The sequence below is a fragment of the Mustela putorius genome, unplaced genomic scaffold (assembly GCF_011764305.1).
Source record: "Mustela putorius furo isolate JIRA1106 unplaced genomic scaffold, ASM1176430v1.1 tig00537248_pilon_pilon_pilon, whole genome shotgun sequence".
NCBI lineage: Eukaryota > Metazoa > Chordata > Mammalia > Carnivora > Mustelidae > Mustela > Mustela putorius.
In genome coordinates, this window is record NW_025422387.1 from 5,081,450 (window position 1) to 5,102,143 (window position 20,694).

The following is a 20,694-nucleotide window of genomic DNA, read 5'->3' on the forward strand; positions in this document are numbered from 1 at the left end:
TTTTATTGTTTTTAAGTACTTTCCAAACCTAATGTGGGGCTGGAACTTGGAACCCCCCAGATCAAGAGGCACATGCTCCACTGGCAAAGCCAGCCAGGTTCCCCACTTTATCCTCCATTTTACAGACCCAACAAGCTTAGGTTCAAATCTGGTTCTTGCCACTTACTGCAACATACATGACCTTAGGTAAATTACTTCGCTGCTCTGAGCCTGTTTCCTCATCTATAAAATGGTTGCAATATATCTCAGTGCTGTGATTTTGCCAACAAATATTTATCGAATGTCTCATATATGTCATATGCTGCCCCAGAAGCTGAAAAGGTAAAGAATTGAGTTATGACTCAGTGTCTCTTACATATGAAGGCCTCTATAAATTTTTCCAAATATAATGATGATAGGGGCGCCTCGGTGGGTTAAAGCCTCTGCCTTCGGCTCAGGTCATGATCTCAGGGTCCTAGAATTGAGTCCTGCATCCGGCTCTCTGCTCAGCAGGGAGCCTGCTTCCCACCCCCCCTCCGCCTGCCTTTCTGCCTACTTGTGATCTCTGTCAAATAAGTAAATAAAAATCTTTAAAAAATATACAGTGATAATAATTTGTCAAATACTTACAATGTGCCAGACACTGTTCTAAGTGCCTTACACGTATCAATCCAACAACCTTGCGAAACCAGGATTATTATTGTCCTCACCTGACAACTGAGAAAACCCTTTCAGTAACCAACTTGCTCAAACAGAAGAATAAGCTTCCAAATTTTCAGTCCAGCTTAATGAAATGATGAAACTTGACATCTAAACATGTGCCCCCTAACATTTTGCACCGAAAAGGACACACCATCACCTATGTAGTATTCAAACATGTTTGTCCTAAATCTAATCACGGTAAATAAACACAAATCCAAATTAAAGAACACTCTTCAAAACAACAGGCTTGAACTCTTCAAAAAAGGTCAGTGTTGTGAAATACACATATACAAGCTAGGCAATTGCCTAGCTTAAAGACTAAACAGACACAACAATTAAATGTAATGTGTGGTCCTTGATTGAATCCCAGTTCCCCTAAAAGAAAGAAAGAAAGAAAAAGAGAAAAGAAAAGAAAAGAAAAAACCCTATAAAGGACATTCTTGGGACAACTGGGGGAAATTGAATATGGATAGGGTAGTAGTGATGGGAATTCCTAAGTTTGATACTTTGTACAGTGGTTAGATAAGACGAGGTCCTTAGCAAATGCACCTGTGGTATTTAGGGGCAAGAAAAGCAACTTACTTTCAAATGCTTCAGAAAAAAAGGACAAATATATATTTGTAGACAAGAGAATGATAAGGTAAATGTGATAAGGTGTAAATGATTGGTGATTCTGAGTGAAACATATACTAACATTCTTCCTTACTATCTTTGCTACTTTCCTGTAACCTTGAAATTCTTTCAAAATAAAAACTTACAAAAGTAATCTTTACACAGAAAAAAAAACTAAAATTGATTACATTCCGCCTCCTATATTTTGTTCAATTATTTTTTTTATTTTTTTCGATATTTTATTTTATTTATCTATTTGAGAGAGAGAGGGAGCTGAAGCAAGGGGAGAGGCAGAGAGATAGGTAGAACCAGATTCCCCACTGAGCAGGGAGCCCAACGTGGGGCTCAATCCCAGGACCCTGAGAGCATGACCAGAGACAAATGCAGATGCTTAACCCCTCAATTACCTTTTTAAAATAAACTAACATTTCTAACATGGACACCTTCCCTAAAAAAAAAAAAAAAAAAATAGGAAGAAAAGAGAGAGACGTGATAACTAAACACAGTGCACAATCCCTAACTGGTTATTTGGGCTTTCAAAAAACAAAAAGCAGCAGGGTGCCTGGCTGGCTCAGTTGGAGAACCATACGACTCTTGCTCCTGGGGCCGTGAGCTCCAGCCCCACACGGGGTGTAGAGATTATTTAAAAATAATAATAATAATAAATTTTTAAAATTTTTAAAAATCAAAAGCAGCAGCTTTAAAGGACATTATTGAGGAGCACCTGAGTGGCTCAGGTCATGATCCCAGTGTCCTAGGATCGAGCCCCGCATCAGTCTCCCTGCTCTATGGGAAGCGTGCTTCTCCCTCTCCAGCTACCCCTGCTTATGTTCCCTCTCTATCTCTCTCTGTCATAAATAAAGTTTAAAAAAAAAATAAAATGGGGAGGGGTGCCTAGGTGGCTCAGTGGATTAAAGCCTCTGCCTTCCGCTCAGGTCATGATCTCAGGGTACTGGGATCGAGCCCCGAATTGGGCTCTCTGCTCAGCAGGGAGCCTGTTTCCCTTCCTCTCTCTCTGCCTGCCTCTCTGCCTACTTGTGATCTCTGTCTGTCAAATAAATAAATAAAATCTTTAAAAAAGAAGAATTTTAAATCAGTTACTGATACAGCTGGCACCCTCAGAAGGCTATTTAAGGGACATTTAATGTAAGGCCTGTTTATAGAGTAAACTTAAGGGAGCAAATCAGGGATAAAGAAAGCTTCCGGGACCGGCAATCCTGGAGGTCAGTTACCACCCCCAGACCTATAGGCACAGGGGGAGACAAGAGTTTCAGGACCCAGAGAGGGTGCAGCCACCCAGCAGGAGTGTGGTGTTCAGTGGAACACAGCTGCTGCTCAAACATCTGGAGTAAATACCCTTCCTTTGCCTCCTCTCGCCTCCTGCCAGAGCCTCTGATAAGCTGAGGGCAAGAGGGTATAGGATACAGAGAAGGCCAGGGAGGGAAGAGACTTGGAGGGGCAAAGGTATATCCAGCACAGTCGTCAATATTTCAACACTTGGGAAGTAGGACACAGAGCCTCACAGAGCGTATGGTCCTATTTTTATACAGCGAAGTAAATTCTCCCATATATGCCTATGTAATTGCTTGCACATGACTGCAGCAAGAGTGAGGGGCCCCTGGCTGGCTCAGTCGGTACAGCACGAGACTTGATCTCGGGGTCGTGGGTTTGAGCCCTGTGCCGGGTGTAGACATAACTTAAAAGAAAAAAAAACTGTATTCACTTCGGCAGCCCATAAACTAAAACTGACTGCATGAGAAAGGAGAAAGACAGGGGATTTTATACATGAAATTGTTAATATTTAGTACCTGGGCAGAGTGTGGGGCAGAGGAGAAGATGACTAGAAAAACAAAACAAAACAAACAAACAAACAAACAAAACAGGATATTTATGAATAGGAATTCCAAGTAATTTAACAAAGAAAATAATTATTAAAGAAACAGCATATCCAAGGAAGATAGATTATTGTAGATGCTTTTTCTAATGAATGACAAGATTTTGCTTCTAGGGGTTGGTTAAAGTAATTATGATACAGCCATTCAGTGAAACACACACAGATACACAATGAACATAGGTGTTTATTACTATGAAAAGTGTTTACAAAGCACACGTCTAAGAAGTTGTTATAGGAAAGTGTATCTATACTCATAACCATCTATACATGTCCCCATACCTACGTACGTATCAATGTGTAGCTCAGTGGTTATGCCCAGATCAGTCATGGTGGTTGTTTATAGTCTGTGGAGGAAGGATCCTGGGTGGGTTTGTCTTCTGTATTTTTTTTTCTCCTTGTTTTTTTCTCCTTTTAATTATGTGTATCTTCTCTTTTTTCCCCTAAATTGACTTTCAATAACTCTGTGATAAAGAATAAAATAAAACACATATCTGAGCTCGTTAAACATGTGTGTTCAGTTTGTAAAAATTCAGAGGTGCTTTTTGCATCTTTCCATGTATATGAATCTTCAATAAAAATACTACCTTTCAGGGCACCTAGTGGTTCAGTCAATTAAGCATCTGCCTTTGGCTCAGATCATGATCCCAGGCTGCCAGGATCGAGCCCCACATGGGCCTCAGGGAACCTGCTTCTCCCTCTCCGTCTCCCCTCCCCGCCCTCCTCTGCATGCATGCACTCCCCCTCTCTCTCAAATAAAATCTTAATAAAAAGTACAAATTCTACATCAATGGATTTCACATACAAATTCAAATTCCTAGCTTCATTTGAACAAAATCTGGCCAAATCAGGCGCACGTCCCCACAGGTAATGACTGCTGGAGCTGAGCAATCATCGTCCTTTTGGACAAAGAATGAGTGTAAAACTCCACAACCCCAAGCACCTCTTCTCTCTTTCATGACACCCTCCGGACATCCAGAAATTAATAACTTCTCCGAACCTTTTCATTTGTGAAATTCCTAAGGTTCTCCAGAAACTGTAGGACACGCCAAGAAAAAATGAGAAAATGGCACTGAGAATAAAGGGAATAAATCTCAACTCTACTATTTACTAGTATGTACTGCTTAGCTTCTCTGAGCCTCAGTTTCCTGAACTGTAAAATGGGTATAATAATAATAATACCCACCTTACAGGGTTGTCAAGTTACATGTATAGTATTAGACACAGAGTCACTCCCATCTCTATAGGTAGTAGAGACTCAAAGCTCTCCCCAGTATTCAGAAATGCGAAAAGAGGTTTCAAAGAGGTGAAGCAGTGCATTGACAGCAACTTGTAGGCCAAAGCTAACTCCCCTATTGCCCTTGTGGAGAAGGAAAGTCAGTCTTCTGACCTGAAGGGTGGATGATGTTTCAAAGCTTGGGGACTTTGGATGATGAGGACACAGGTTCAGTCTGGAAGGCATCAGTGTTTAATCTTGAGTAACCTCACTCCCGGCTTACGCAATGCTGGAGCCACTGACGTGATAATAGTGGTTTCACCTGAAAGGAAAAAGAAAACCCCTTTGATGTGCCCTGGGCCTCAAGCCAGAGCACTTGCTCGGCCTCCTGGCCATTGCTCTTCTCTGCCCACTCCCCAGTCACAAAGGCCTCCCACTCCCTAACCTCAAGCAACTAGAGCCCTCCAGCCACTCCTACGGGCTCAGGAAAGCCCATTATAGATTCTTCCGGAAGTTTGCAAACGGATTTTTTCTTCACACCAGCATCACCTAAAATTAAATTCTACTAAAAATTAAACGTTAAAACTGCAAAAATTTAGGGGTGCCTGGGTGGCTCAGTTGGCTAAGCCGCTGCCTTCGGCTCAGGTTATGATCCTGGGGTCCTGGGATCGAGCCCCACATCGGGCTCTCTGCTCAGCAGGGAGCCTGCTTCCTCCTCTCTCTCTGCCTGCCTCTCTGCTTACTTGTGATCTCTGTCAAATAAATAAATAAAATCTTTTTTTAAAAAAAGTATCTGTAGCTATTTAACTCTGCTGCTGTACCATGAAAGCAGCCATACACAGTTTGTAAATGGACTGGTACCGCTGTGTGCCAATAAAACTTTATTACAAAAACAGGCAGTGAGGGGGAAAAAAAATAGACCGTGGGCCAGATTTGGACCAGGGACTGTAGATTGTCCACTCCTGCCCTGACAATCAATAAAACAAATCCAGCCTTGGTCTGTAGCATTTGCTGAATTCTGTGCTGTAAATACTCCCCATGGCCAATTTCGAGCTACCACTGTGAGGTCAGTCCCTGAAACTTGGGAGTTGAGAACAACACATGCACCAACATGTCACACAGATATGATAGAAGCTGCCTCAAAAGCACAAGTAAAATGAAAAAGTGGCAAAATAACTAGGAGGTGGTGAAAGCTTACTACCTTTGTTTTTACCTTATTTATTTATTTTTTAAGCAGGCTCCATGTCCCATGTGGAGCTCAAACTCACGACCCTGGGATTGACATGTACTTTACTGACGGAGCCAGCCAAGGGCTCCCCTGGCTTGGCATTTTCTGACCAAAATAAATTATTTGGGCAAGTGTTTGAGTCCCCATTTCCTTATCTATAAAACATGAGCAATAATATTAAGTTGTGAGGATAACACGGGCGGAGGGCTCCATAGTGGCAAATCCAATGGGGAAGAGGTACAGGCAGGTGGCAGAAGGCCACCTTGGCCAGCCCCACCGGTGGTTCAAGACACGATTGCCGGTCAGTCTTCCCCACTGGAAATTCTCACGAGATTTCTTCTCCGTCGGTGCCCACAGTGCTTGGTCATGCCAGTGTCTTCCAGAACATTGAAGAGTGAAGAGGTAGACCAGACAGACTGGTGGGCAGCCGAGGAAGGTTTATGGAGTGATAGCAAAGTGATAGCACCAAAGCACCCATAGACAGAGGTCGGGGACCCGAGGGGCTTGCCACCGGGGATTTTATGTCTCAGGGGTTTTATGGGCTTGTTGACGGGGTGTTTTGATTTGAGCAACCCTTGGGCACCTCACCTGTCATCCAATCAGATTTTTGTCACCTATCTATCATGGGAAAGGGAGGAGGACTCCTTCCAGGTCGTATAAAACTGTCCTGGGGGGGGGGGTTCCTCTTAGGGCAGGGCCCCTCGTCCTGCATGCCTGCTTTCCAACTCTCCGCCATCATCCCCCCTCTGAAGAGGTAACCCTAACTGCTATTAGGGGAAAAGGGCGACAACCGATGGCAGCCACCTCCTGCTGGTCAGGAGCCTTGGGTGGGGCGGCAGTCAGGGGTCCTGTCCTCCCAAACTATCAAGGGGTCCTCGGTAGGTGTTTGGTTTTGACCTTCAAGTGAGGCTCCATCTGAAATACCATTTGGAGTTTGACCTTTATTCTGGAAAATACACAGCGGGTTACTTAGGAGGCAAGGCCCAGAGCACAGTGCAAGACCCAGGACAGCCCGGAGTCCTGTGAGATGTAAAACATATTTCAGTGAACTCCCCCCACACCGGGAGGAGAGGGCGGGCGAAAGGAATGCAATAGGGTTGACGACTTGAAGGGAGAGAGGGGAAGTAACATTTATCTGTGTCTTGTTGCTTCCAGCCTAGTTGGAGGTCCTCTCTGGGTTTACAGAGGGATTCGAGTTTCTTGCTGTTGGGCCCTGCTGGGGACCAGGGTTTGACGCTGGAATGGTGCATCCAGGCTTTACTCTGACTGCTGCTGGAGTGGCTAAAGTCGCTGTATGCAGGCCTTCCCAGCCTGGCTCGAACAAGCACTTGGTCCCCCCCAGGGTGAAAGGGGACAGGCTGGTTATTTTGGGGCTGGGAGTTAGGAAGCTCAACCAAGAGGGCTAGTGATTCCGTTATCGTTCTGAAGGGACCGGGGGGAGCCCAAACCAAGGGATTACCAGTGTCTTTACCACTGCCGAGGCTTTTCCGGTTTTACAGGGAAAGGCCTCAGTCCGGGGCATGGAGGGACCATCTACCCACACCAGGAGGTACCGTAGCCATGCATTTTAGACAGGGGTGACGTTCATTTGCTGATCTTCCCCGGGGGAAAGTTCCCACTTGCTGTGTGCCTCCGGGGAATTGTGAAGGGGGGGGGAATGGGTTCTCCTTTGGGCAGACTCCACACGTCTTTAACATGTTTTTAATAGTCCTATCTAAATTTCTCCCTATTAAGAGTTTGGGGGTCATTTGTAGGGTTTTATCTTTGACCTAAACAGTAGGTTTGGTGTAGGGTTTTAGGATCTTTCATGGGTTAGCAGCTCTGCCTGTTGACTGCGAGGGTATAACCCTGTTCTGTGGCCAGTTGTGTTTTCTCAACTGAACAGCGGGGTCTTTCCTGGGTTACGGGGCCACCCCTAATGGGGGGGAGGGGAGGCGGCGACCAGAGGGGTCTCTGACCTGACAGCCTATTTTGCTACAGCCTCAGCCAATCTATAACCGTCCATTCCTTTTTTGTGCCCTTTTTAGTGTACACCTGCTACTTCTGGGGTTTGTGTACGGCTTATAGAACCATGTGAATTCCTGATGATACTTTAGGAGAACCTGAAGCAGTCAGAACACGTCTCTCTCCACACTGTACTATGGCACAATGGACGAACAGGACGGCGTACCGGAGTCAGCACTGACTGTTTCGCCCTTCCTGCCCTCCACAGCTGCGGCGAGGGCCGTCAGCTCAGCCCGCTGGGTGCCTGGCCCGGGTGGGAGAGGGTTACTCTCTCTTGTTTCATAGAAACCTCCAGCCTCTCGGGTGTCCTGTTCAACAAATGAGCTCCCATAGAAAATAAAGTCTATTCCGGATTTTCTGCTGGGGTTTCTTTCTTTTTCTTTTTTTAAAGATTTATTTATTTATTTGACAGAGATCACAAGTAGGCGGGGGGCAGGGGGGAAGGCTCCCTGCCGAGCAGAGAGCCAGATACGAGGCTTGATCCTAGGACCCTGAGATCATGACCTGAGCCAAAGGCAGAGGCTTAACCCACTGAGCCACCCAGGTGACCCGCCTCTTGAGATTTCTAAAAGCTTTTTCTGACTCTGGATCCCATATACAGGCCTCCTGGGTGTCTTTGATCAGCCAACAGAGCATGCTTGCTATTTCTCCATGTCCCAGTATCCACGAGTGTCCTGTTATACTCAAAAAACCCTCTCCGGCCAGAGAAAGTTGTGGAGCCCGTAAGGTGTATGGGAATAGGCACTATTAAGGCCCAGCCCACTTCAGCCTGAGTTGTCCAGACCTGGGAATTAAGAGAAATGTGTGGCTCCCAAGCATTAAGAGTGAGAGGAAATTAGATCTCCCTAGGTGCATCCCAGAAGGCGAGAAGAAAATTTGGCTTACGGGTCACCCAGTGACGGCCTTAATGACAACACTGCAGTTAAAAAGTTGGCCTAGAGCAGAGAGCAGAATGGAAAAGGTGGTATCAAGAAGGAAATCAACTGGTTTTCCTTCTGTTTCCAGAATTACCGGAGGTGCTGGGTTCCCTAGGGTTAGCTGTTGCTCCCGGGCCCCAGCAACTCCAGTCGGAGCACTGGCCATCTGAGCCCTCGCAGACTGAGGTCCCCGAGGGCATTCAGATTTCCAGTGTCTCCCTCCATACAGGCAACAAGGGTTACAGGGCCTGGTTTTTGCCATGGGAGGCATTCTCACATCAGTGTCCCAGGCAGCTACAGAAATGGCATCTGTGCCAGAGTCTTGGGAGGTCACAACCAAAGCCTCAGACTTCCTGAAGCTTCTCTTCCTCACTCTCTCCTCTTGGTCCCAACTGTGAGAGACCCACTAGCAGTTCGTTAGAGCTCTTCTAGAGTCCCCTCAGGGCCAGCAGTCAACTTTTGCAGTTTTTTACCAAATAAGAATGATCTTGGCCTCAGGGACAACCAGGCAGGGGAGACAGAGGTGTATTTAATGAGATTCTCTCACGCTTAAGAAAAATTGTTGGGGGGGCGCCTGGGTGTCTCAGTGGGTTAAAGCCTCTGCCTTTAGCTCTGGTCATGATCTCAGGGTCCTGGGATCGAGTCCCGCATTGGGCTCTCTGCTTGGCGGGGAGCCTGCTTCCCCCTCTCTCGCTCTGCCTGCCTCTCTGCCTACTTGTGATCTCTGTCAAATAAATAAATAAAATCTTTTTTAAAAATAATTGTTGGGTTTTCTTCCTGAGTTTGGGTTCACAGTTTTATTTTTCAGCAGACCCAGACATCCTCTACCAGAGACTTCGAAAACTATCTTAACAATTGCCCTTGAAAACTTTGAGACACACAAGATTACCATTTTTTATCGACAGACCCAAACAGCCTTTGAAAGCATAAATTGATATCCGGTTATCAATGCTTTAGCACTTTGGAAAAGACCTAGATGTAATCCCATTAATCATTCAAACAAAACTTCCTTAACATTATTACCCATGAAAGCTTTTGAGACAGACAAGATGAACCACCATTTTAAGGCCAGCTTTTTTGACCTTCAGCAAACCAAGACAGGATCACTGCCAGCTCTAAACCTTCTGAGTGCAGGTGAGTAGATGCCATGGGGTTTTTTTTCCCACCAAAGTGGAAAGAGGCAGTCCATGTCAGGCCAGAGAAGACAGGGAATTTCCCTGAAACAAAGGGAGTTTTGGCAGCTGCTTGGGAATATTCCTTACGGTCTGTCCTGAGGGAGACTAACCACATTTGGCTCCAACTGTACCCATTAAGCCAGGAAATGAATGAGGGAGAAATCCCCATAGACCCTTCAGTCCCTCTAGGATACAAGCTTGGGAGTGACGGTGATACCAATTTCCAAGGAGATCCTTAGGATCCTAACCGGGCTCTTAAGGAAGCAGAGCTGGACTCGCGCTGGAAACTGAAGGCACCCATGGGCTCACCCATCCCTTGACACCCATATCTTTCAACAGTGGCCAGAATCCCACATTTTCCTGCTTCAGAGAGGATCTGATTTAACAGAAGGATTGTGCTCAAGTTTGGAAAACTTTGAGGTTCCCCCTTCAACTCAGGTCTTGTAGCAGCCCCTCCCCTTGATCCCCCTTGGAGCACTCCCTGTTCTTAGAGATGGTGAAACCCTAGAGCACCAGCAGGGGTCCCCAGATACAGCGGGACAGGTACGGGGACCTGATCTTATGCTAGGAAGGAAAGAGGCAGGAGTGGAGATTTCCCCTGCAGACTCCATTTGCCTATCAAGTTTGTTTGTTTGTTTGTTTGTTTTCCTAGGATTTTATTTATTTATTTGACAGAGAGAGAGAGATCACAAGTAGGCAGGCAGAGAAATATGGGGAAGCAGGCTCCCGGTTGAGTGGAGAGCCCAATGCAGGGCTCCATCCCAGGATCTTAAGATCATGACCTGAGCTGAAGGCAGAGCCTTAACCCACTGAGCCCCCCAGGTGCCCAGCCTACCAAGCTTTGATGAGGATGTGGTATTCCTTTGTTCCTCCCAGAGTCGGGGCAGGGAGGTTTCCAGAAGAAAGCCACCAGGAGGCTGGGATTGATCCTCCAAAGCTGAGATCAGAACAAAAGAAAATGAGCCACCTTTTTCCCAGTTAAAACCAGGAAGGCAAAGTCCTTCAGGTGGCCGAGTCTTGTCCTCTAACTTACACTGCGGCCTTGCCCCAGAACAAAAGAAAACGAGTTGCCTTCGTCCAGTTAAAACCAGGAAGGCATCCAAGTAAACAAGATGGGGCGATTTATGGGGCTGATACTGTTTCTATAGCCTATAATGCCAGGATGGGGCTCTATAGGAGTAAAGGTCTTGGTCGGGGAATTACCCATCTACAAGAGGAGAGGAAAAGGTGTCCCTTACCTCATTTTCTTATAGTTGATCAGGGAGACTTGGGAAGAGAGGAAAAGGCACCCCCCCCCACCTCAGTTCCTCCTCATTGTTCCTGATGTGTGGCCCTAGTGACTCATGCGACGGACAGCCAGAGCCCCTGTCCTCTCTGTGAGGTGCTGGGAGGAGCTGACTTTTACCCAGGCTTCGTTCTACCTCCAGAGAGTGACCCTGGTTTCCCCACCCTGAAGCTTCCCTTAGAAGTCAATGCATACACTAGACTTCTTTAAGCGTTCTGTCTGGCATAGCCACCGAATCGTCTTTTAGTAGAACTGCTCTGTCTGGCAGAGCCACATGGAGGGACAAGATGGGACACCCAGGCAGGGCAAATCCACCTGGGATAAGCCCCAATGGGACCGAAAAGTTGGGGAGCATCCCCTAGATTACAGTTCCTTTGTGCTGCTTGGCCATTCCTGCACATAGCTGCTGTAGCCAGTCTGATGGGTGTCCGAGTCGTGCCCAGGATAGGAGGAGTCAGAAACGGTAACAGGGAACTGTGAGTGAGGTCCCTTGCCCAGGGGACCCTCCTGGGCTTCCCCAGTCATTCTCCTGGGGGAGTAATCCACCAAGAAAATAGTAGGAGAAGGTTTTCTCTTCAGATACCTGGGTGGGCGAGTAAGGAGCCAGGTCCCTCCAAGAGCCTTTGGTTGTCCAAAGGGTAGCCTGAGGTAGCGGCCCTTAGCTGCTGCTCAGTTTTCCCTAGGTCCTTCACATCCGGGGATCTGTGCCGAGAGGAGTTCTGAGTCTTTACCAAACCAACATTCCCAACCTCAAGTCAGAGAGGAGCCCAGAAAACCTGTCACCCGAGACTTGAGAATGACAGCAGCCGTACTGACAGCTCCGACGTGGCCTCCCGGTGCCTTGCACCTGGGCAGAAGTTTCCTTCCTCGAGGGGAGCTGGGACAGGATATCTATGTGCCTACCACAGCGGAGCACTGTCTATAGAGAATTTTTTTTTAAAGGTTTTTTTTTTTTAATTTATTTATTTGACAGACAGAAATCACAAGTAGGCAGAGAGGCAGGCAGAGAGAGGGGGGGGAGGCAGGCTCCCCGCTGAGCAGAGAGCCCGATGCAGGGCTCGATCCCAGGACCCTGAGATCATGACCTGAGCTGAAGGCAGAGGCTTTAACCCACTGAGCCACCCAGGCGCCCCCGTAGAGAATTTTTTAAAGAATAATAAAAACTAAAAAAAAAAAAAAAAAGAATAATAAAAACTGATAAAGTCTGCCACTTTGTTTTATCATCTTGTGCCAGAAACTCGAAACAAGGTCAGTGGCAGTTTGGGTAAGTGCCCATGGATTGTGTTCTTGCTGTTATTAGATGAGTGTTCTCCTAGTGTTTGTCAGGATGAGTGGTTGTAAAGGTCGTAAATGCAACTCAGACGGGCCGAAGCCTTAGAGGGAAGATTCTGGCTCACCCAGACGCATGCCCGGAACACGGTGCTCAGATGTTAGGAATCTGCCTATTTCTTTCCCATCCCTGCATTCCCGGGGCGGGCTTCATACACTGGCACGTTCTTCCCTCCGTGGAGGCAGATGGCCTCCAAAGCTCTATTCCATAAGCTTACCCACACAGAGCTCAGAGAGAGGCTCCTTCTCAAGCAGAAGTCCCACACCAAAGTAGCTCATTGGCCAGCTTTGGTCAGGGTCCCATCCCTGAAGCAATCACAGGGATTCTCCCTGGCTGGTCCTGGCTCGCCTAGCCCCAGATCACATGCACAGGAAGGCGAAGGAATGATTCCCGAAAGGAAAAGTGAGATGCTGTAACAACAGAGTAGGACTGGACGCTGGCAGCAAATATCCAAGATATTCCTCAGCGCTCCCAGAGCCAAGCCCAGAAGACATCCTTCATCTCATGAACACTGAGAATCAGAGAGGATCTGGGAGCAGCCCAAATTCATGGTGTCCAGAGCCCGGGGATACTGTATCCCGTGCCAGCAACTCTCTTGGACACTCCGGGCCATCGCTGATAACTGGTAATACAGCTCCCTGTCCCCCGAAGTTCAGGCATGTGGGCTCTGTGCCCTAAGAGATAAAGACTAGCCACACCCAGCACCCCACTGCACTGCACCACCGGATAACAGACAAGCCCCCTGGCCAGCCCTCACCTGCTCCCAGACTGCTGTCTGCCCTTGTTGGCCAGGGCTCTGGGGCCTGAGTCAGAAAGGAGAAGATCTATCCATGCGCCTTTGAATCCTCACTCTCTCTTTTGGGGGCTCTGTAGCTGTGTTGATTCTAGGAAGCAGAGCACAGGACCGTTTGGCTGTTTTTAGGTCCAATTTTAAAATGCAACTAAAGCCTTTTGGTTTATTTATGTTCTCTGAATATAATAAAGATTCATAAATAGGCCACTGGGCCGATCCACTCCAAGCACAGCAGCTAGGAACAGCTGGGTTTTTTGCTCAGCCCTCCTCCCTATGTTGACCTTGAAGAGAGGAGCCTTTCAAGTCCTAATGATGTTGCCGCTATAAAACTCGAAAAAGCCCCCCTCCCCTGCTGCCTCAGAGATAAAACCCAAATACCATAATTTAACATTTGAGACCCTCCCACATTCCTTATAATAGTCAACTTAATCAGTAATCATTAACTGGCTCTCTCTGGGGGCCAGGTAGCCAGCAAGGCACTCTGCACACGGCGGATCAGACGACCCTCGTTAACAACGCTAGGAAGGAGGACTAGTTTAATTCCTACTTTACAGAGGAGGAAATTGGCAAGGCCACGTTCAGGCAATAGGCTTGAGCAATGGAACCGGGAGCAAGGCCCAGGGGCCCCCAGTGATCACACCAGGGGCCAGAATACAAGCAGGCTCACTAAGCCACCCACCTCGAAATAGCCACAGGCCTTAATATCCACTGGGCTACTTACAACCAGGCACAGTTAGCTTTTTTAAAAGGGACAATTCCATACGTTCCCATATGTGCTCAGCCCGCCCTGTAACTGTGGTCCTCACCACCAGCTCACGGCAGACCGTGTCTCCTTTGCCCTGGTGCCCGCTGCCTCCTTACAGTGTAAACTCCAATAAACTTCTATGCCCGTTGCTCTGCCTTCCCCAGCTGGGATGCCCACACTTTGGTGGCTCATCTGGGGGAACGTCTGCTGGCCCAGGACTCTCCCCATTCTCTAGGAATTTCTCAGGACTTTCCCTCAGAGCATGGCCTCTAGGATTCCTTGGAGAACTGATGATCTCTCCAGTTGTTTCGGGAACTGGTTAGTCCTCAGCGAGGATCCCAAGTCAGTAGGGGAAGCCCTCGGATGGCCCTGTCTGAAAGGGGTAAGGATTTTCCCTCTTGCCCTTCAGAGGGATCCTTCCCTTTCTGGCCCTTCAGTGGCCTAACCCTAGTATTCCTCAGACAATTGAAAGTCTCGGGCTAGGGAGGCTCCCTGGTGTGGTCTTTTGGGCCCCTTTCCTGATGCGGAACGACTGTCATTTCCCAGGACCCTCTCCTTGGTGGGACACCCTACTACAGCCAGTCGCCCCATAAAACATCGGGCTCTTTTTCAGGTCAGTGGCCATGCAGGGACAGGAGCAAGTGGTCAAGGATGAATTCTTGAGACGTTTTGGTTGCAGAAAGGGGCTTTTGTTACCGTACGGGGACAGGACCCGTGAACAGGAAGAGCTGTACTGGGATTGTGAGGAGTGACCGATTATAGACTTGTTAGTTAGTGGGGGTTAGGGGACAGTGTAAGTCTCTTAGGAATTTATGCATGTTAAAAGGAAGGTCTCCAGGACCTTGGAGAGCTAGCTATTGTTAAGATAAGGTTGCTTTCATGGTTTAGTAAAACATTAGTCATGAGACCCTTCAAATGTCTATCAGTGGGCTGCATGTTTGAAAGGCGATTGCTAACATGTATCTTTTGGGGGGGGTGGTTACAGGAGGGCGTAACAGGGACAGAAGAAAAGCTTTAGAGGTAAAACATTAAAGGAAGTTCTTGAGGGAGCTGTAGGAGTGTTACAATCAGCATGCCTCAGGAATCCTGCCGGGAGTCACAGCAAGTTCTTCTCTTTCCAGAGTGGGGCACACTGCCTGAAATCTTGATGATCCGAGCTCCATTCCCCTTGGTGGGACGCCCCTTTGGGAATCCGCAGCTGGTCTCTACAATTCCCTTCTATTCCTTTGAACTTGCCCTGGGGATGTGTTTGTTTTTTTTTTTTTTTTTTCAAGATTTTATTTATTTGACGGATAGAGATCACAAGTAGGCAGAGAGGCAGGCGGCGGGGTGGGGGGGCAGGCTCCCCACTGAGCAGAGAGCCCGATGTGGGGCTCCATCCCAGGACCCCGAGATCATGACCTGAGCTGAAGGCAGAGATTTAACCCACTGAGCCACCCAGGCGCCCCGGGGATGTGTTTTTAATAAAAACTGGAACAGATACATCTGGGTGGCTCAGATGGTTAAGCATCTGCCTTCAGCTCAGGTCATGATCCCAGGATCCTGGGATCGAGTCCCACATCGGGCTCACCCCTCAGCAAGGAGTCTGCTTCTCCCTCTGTCTGCTGCTCCCCCTGCTTGTGCTCTCTTTCTCTGACAAATAAATAAAATCTTTTTAAAAATAATAATGAGGGGCGCCTGGGTGGCTCAGTGGGTTAAAGCCTCTGCCTTCAGCTCAGGTCATGATCCCAGGGTCCTGGGATCGAGCCCCGCATCGGGCTCTCTGCTCAGCAGGGAGCCTGCTTCCTCCTCTCCCTCTGCCTGCTTCTCTGCCTACTTGTGATCTCTGTCTGTCAAATAAATAAATAAAATCTTTAAAAAAATAAAAATAATAATAATAAAAATAATAATGAAATAAAATAAATAAAAATAAAAACCGGAACAAATTGGGCTCCCAAGGCCTGAGGAAAAATGTCCCATCTATTTATGTCGTGCTTCCTGGCTTCATTACAGACTCCCAGATCAAGAGGTATGGCCCCTCTAGGGAACTTGCTTATAATACTTTTTTTCCCGGTTGACCTCTTTTGCCAGAACTTCAAATGGTCAGAGGTCTTACATGCAAGCCTTCATGGCATTGTCCCCCAAATCTCCAACCCCCCCCAAAAAAAACTGCAGAATGTGCCTTGCTGGGTTTCATGGCCCATCTGGTCCTAGAACATTCCAGATGATCTTTCTTTTATGCCATCCCATTATCTTTCCCTTCCCCCTGAAGGCCCAGCAGCTCTCCTGCACTTACACTGCCCACTTTAGACTTTCCCACGGGTACCCCAGGTAAAAACTGACAATGGGGAAGAAACTGATCGACTTCTAGTGCCCACAGATGCATAATTCTGAGTATGAAGGCTAATTTAAGTTTGTTGATGTAACTAAAATAGATATGTCTTTAGAGTTATCAGCATTAACTATAAAACTTCTCATTCAAACAAGGTTTACTGAAGTCCAATAACCTCGCCTTATCTCTGTTGCAATTTGTTGGCAAAAAGATGGCTTAAAATGATGGTTCGTTTTATAAATAAATAAATAAACTTCTTTTAAAAAGATGCACTGTGGGGGTGAGGGGGTGCCTCTGGCTGGCTCTGTTTGGAAGAGCATGTGACTGTTGATCTCAGGGTTGTGAGTTCAAGCCCCACATTGGGTATCGAGATTACTAAAAGTAAATAAGCTTTCAAAAAATGATAGTTAATTTTGCCTGTCTCCTAAAGTTCTCATAGGTCATTGCTAAGTTAGCTTTCAAAATCTTCGGTAACCTGAAACTTGGAGGTTTTGCTAAGTTAAATTATAAATTGGGTTGAATTCATTGGATATCTAAGTCTCTTCCAAATAAGATAAAATACAGAAGCATTAATTATTAAACATAATGTTTACCTGCCTTAGGCTTCTTATTGTGGAGAGACTAAATATACTAGGGTCTGTAGGAAACATGCTTCGTGCCTTCCTGAGACATTTTACTAGGAAAATACATGTTCCTAAAAATGACGAAGTGTATTCGTAAATTTGCCAATCTAAAGAATCCCGTTCTAATAGTTCACGATTGAACTATACTACTTCATTTTCAGTGGAGACTAAGGTTTCTAGGAGTTAAAATTCTGCTGAATGTAATTAAGACTGATGGAAATGATAAGGAAAGCAACTCTTTATGTAAGAAAGTAGGAGACATGTAAAAAAGGTATAAGAAGTGAGCATACGTTTTCTTTTTTTTTTTTTTAAGATTTTATTTGTTTATTTGACAGACAGAGATCACAAGTAGACAGAGAGGCAGGCAGAGAGAGAGGGAAGCAGGCTCCCTGCTGAGCAGAGAGCCCGATGCGGGGCTCGATCCCAGGACCCTGAGATCATGACCCGAGCTGAAGGCAGCGGCTTAACCCACTGAGCCACCCAGGCGCCCCAAGACTAATTCATTTGTAAAACAAGTCTGGTTTTTAAGATTTTTAAAAAGTTATTATTCATTTGAGAGAGAGTGAGCAAGAGGGAGCACACGAGCAGTGGAGAGGGCCAGAGGAATAGGGAGAAGCAGACTTGCCCCTAAAACAAGTCCAGTTTTAACAAACGTGGCCTAATTATTTAAATAAGCTCAGCAAGAATAGTGATTGGCCATATAGATCCTTTTTTTTTTTAATTAAAATTTTTTCTTAGAGAGAAAGCAGGGGTGGGGGTGGAGGAGCAGAGAGGGAGAGAGAGAATCCCAAGCAGGCTCCATGCTTGGCTCCATCTCACAACCCTGAGATCACGACCTGAGCCAAAATCAAGGGTCCAACGTTAAACAGACTGAGCCACCCTAGTGCCCCGACCATATAGGTCCTTTAAACTCTGCTTTTATGGGGTTGCCTGGGAGGCTCAGTCCGTTAAGCCTCTGCCTTCAGCTCAGGTCATGATCCCAGAGTCCTGGGATCGAGCCCCATATCCAGTTCCCTGCTCAGTGGGAAGCCTGCTTCCCCCTCTGCCCTTTGCCTTTTGCCCCTGTTGGGTTCATGCTCTCTCTCTTCTCTCAAATAGATAAATAAAATCTTTCTTTTTAAAAGATTTTATTTATTTATTTGATAGACAGAGATCAGAAGTAGGCAGAGAGGCAGGCAGAGAGAGAGAGGAGGAAGCAGGCTCCCCGCTGAGCAGAGAGCCCAATGCAGGGCTCGATCCCAGGACCCTGAGATCATGACCTGAGCCAAAGGCAGACGCTTAATGACCAAGCCACCTAGGCGCCCCTAGATTGAACTTTTAATAGCCTCTTGATTCCAGTAGAGATTTGGGCACATGCCTCTTCTCTAGGTCCCCGAAATGCCCTCAGGTTCCTGCACCTGCCAGGAACTAATGTTCTTTGCTAATCTGGTACAGCTACCAGGAACTCTATAAACAAAGTTTCAGACCAACGTTTTCAGCGGGTTTCACTGTCCCCATAAAGTCAACCTTAGTTCTTTAGAGCTGTCTGGCCTTACCTGAGTTTACACTTATCTGTCTCAAATATGACAGTCAGTCAAAACCTTGGCAAAATAACTAGTGTTTCCAACAGTGTCCTGTTACAAGAACAGATTCTTATTGAACTTATGCAAATAATTGTAACTGCCGTGGAAGGAAGAATACTCACAGAGAGTTTCTGAATTTTAGAGGGTTTGAATGGGAAGAAAAGTTAAGTGTTTCAATTTGTTCACAAAGGGATATTTTATCATGATATTTCTGTGTATCATGGATGTCTTAAGAGAAAGTTTCCTTTGGGGGCGCCTGGGTGGTTCAGTTGGTTAAACAGCTGTCTTCTTTCAGCTCAGGTGATGATCCTTGAGTCCTGGATCCAGTCCCACTTCGGGCTCCCTGCTTGGCAGGGAGTCTGCTTCTCCCTCTGACCTCTCCCCTCTCTCAAATAAATAAATACAATCTTAAAAAAAAAAAAAAAAGTTTCCTTAATCTGAAAGAGCAAACATGAGAGAACCAGCAGTGGTTCAAACAAGAATCATAAAAACTATAATCATCTTCTCTAATTCATTCGGTCCTACATTTTTTATTTTTGTCCTGTTTGAATGCAGCTTTCCCATAAGTTCTGGAGATTCTTACCCAGTTTGGTTTTATGATCTTAAAGATAGCAAATACCTGTGTTTGTCTCACACACACACACACACACACACACACACACAAAAGTCCTTTTCATGAATCCCTTTAAAGACAGAACTCATTTTGCAGGAACCTCAGAACAAGAACTCAGAAACGGGGGCACCTGGGTGGCTCAGTGGGTTAAGCCTCTGCCTTCAGCTCAGGTCATGGTCTCAGGGTCCTGGGATCGAGTCCTGCATCGGGTTCTCTGCTCAGCAGGGACCCTGCTCCCCCACGCCCTCTCTCTCTCTGCCTGCCTCTCTGCTTACTTGTGATCTCTCTCTGTCAAATAAATAAATAAAATCTTTAAAAAAAAAAAAAACCCCACAAATGAATTAGTCTTGATTTGGCTATCTCTGGAAATAAGGGGGAATTTAGAGAAAAATTATGTTCCAACAACACAGCTTTGTGGACATCAAATTCTAGTTCTGTCTTTGAATGTTTGTTGTTTGTGTAAGCTAGACCACTTGAGGGAAGAAACTTCAGAAAAATTGCTACAAAGGCTCATGTATGGACAATCTTCGTGCTTGTTACTCTGTGGAGATAATAACAGGACTCCATGGGCATAGGATTATTTGAACAGCTGGAAAACTGGATGGAGTCCCCAACAATTGTGTAACTCAGCTATCCCCTTGACCGATTCTGTATGGCTGAGATGACAAAGTTGCTCCGTAAAATCCAGAGCGTTAACTGTGGACTTGCGAAGATAAGGGATGACTCCGCTTTCCTTAGGACTTGATAGAGGACACACCTGGGGTCACCCTTATTCCCCAAACAAGTCTTCTCCCACTGGCCAGCCATTCTTCATAATTAGGATATTGTTAAGGCTAGACACTAAACAAAGACGACTTCTTGATGGTTTTATTCCTTAGCCATATTTCTCTCAGGAGCTGCCTCAATTGATATAAACTTGCAATTAGAGGCTTTGGCCAAGCATCATAGAGCGGCCATCTTTAGTCAAGCCCAACACACAGTCACCCACAAATTCAAAAGGTAGCCCTCCAAAACTGAGAACCAGTGCAACAGGCCCCTCCCACAGAAGATCAGCAAGAACATCCAGCCAAGGCCAAGTTCATCGATCAATAAGAACTGCAAAACTCCAGCCCTAGGGGAATACAGCACATAGAATTCACGGGTTCTCCCCCGCGATTCTTTGGTCTTTCAATTTTAATTTTTTTTCTCTCTTCCCTTTTTCAACTAATTTCTTATTTCATTGACTCTCTAAAAAACTTTTTAATTGTCATTTTCACAGTTACATTCTATCCTTTCATTATATTTAATATCATTTTTGTGTGTATGCACACACACACACACACACATACATACATACAAGTTTTTCTCACTTTACAATTTGGGGATGTAGTTTCTTCTAACAGACCAAAATACATTCAGAATCTAGTGTATGGCTCTACTCTCCTCACCTGTCTGATCATATTTTCTTTCTCCTTCTTCTTCCTCCTCCCCTTCCTCCTCTTCATTCTTCTTGTTAAAGTCTTCTTTTTTTTTTTTCTTTAATTTTTTATTTTTTATAAACATGTATTTTTATCCCCAGGGGTACAGGTCTGTGAATCACCAGGTTTACACACTTCACAGCACTCACCAAAGCACATACCCTCCCCAATGTCCATAATCCCACCCCCTTCTCCCTAACCCCCTCCCCCCAGCAACCCTCAGTTTGTTTTGTGAGATTAAGAGTCACTTA

General features: G+C 46.1%; 1 long non-coding RNA gene across 1 annotated transcript in view; it reads right to left on the reverse strand.

Annotated features, from left to right (window-relative positions):
* Window positions 1-3,351: 3,351 nt before the first annotated feature.
* LOC106005843 overlaps window positions 3,352-20,694 on the reverse strand; it is a 42,535-nt gene continuing 25,192 nt past the window's right edge. The window contains exons 4-5 of the long non-coding RNA XR_001179525.2: window positions 4,575-4,722; window positions 3,352-3,648 (exon numbers count right to left, since the gene is read on the reverse strand). This is a non-coding gene — a long non-coding RNA (uncharacterized LOC106005843). The remainder of the gene's footprint in view (window positions 3,649-4,574; window positions 4,723-20,694) is intronic.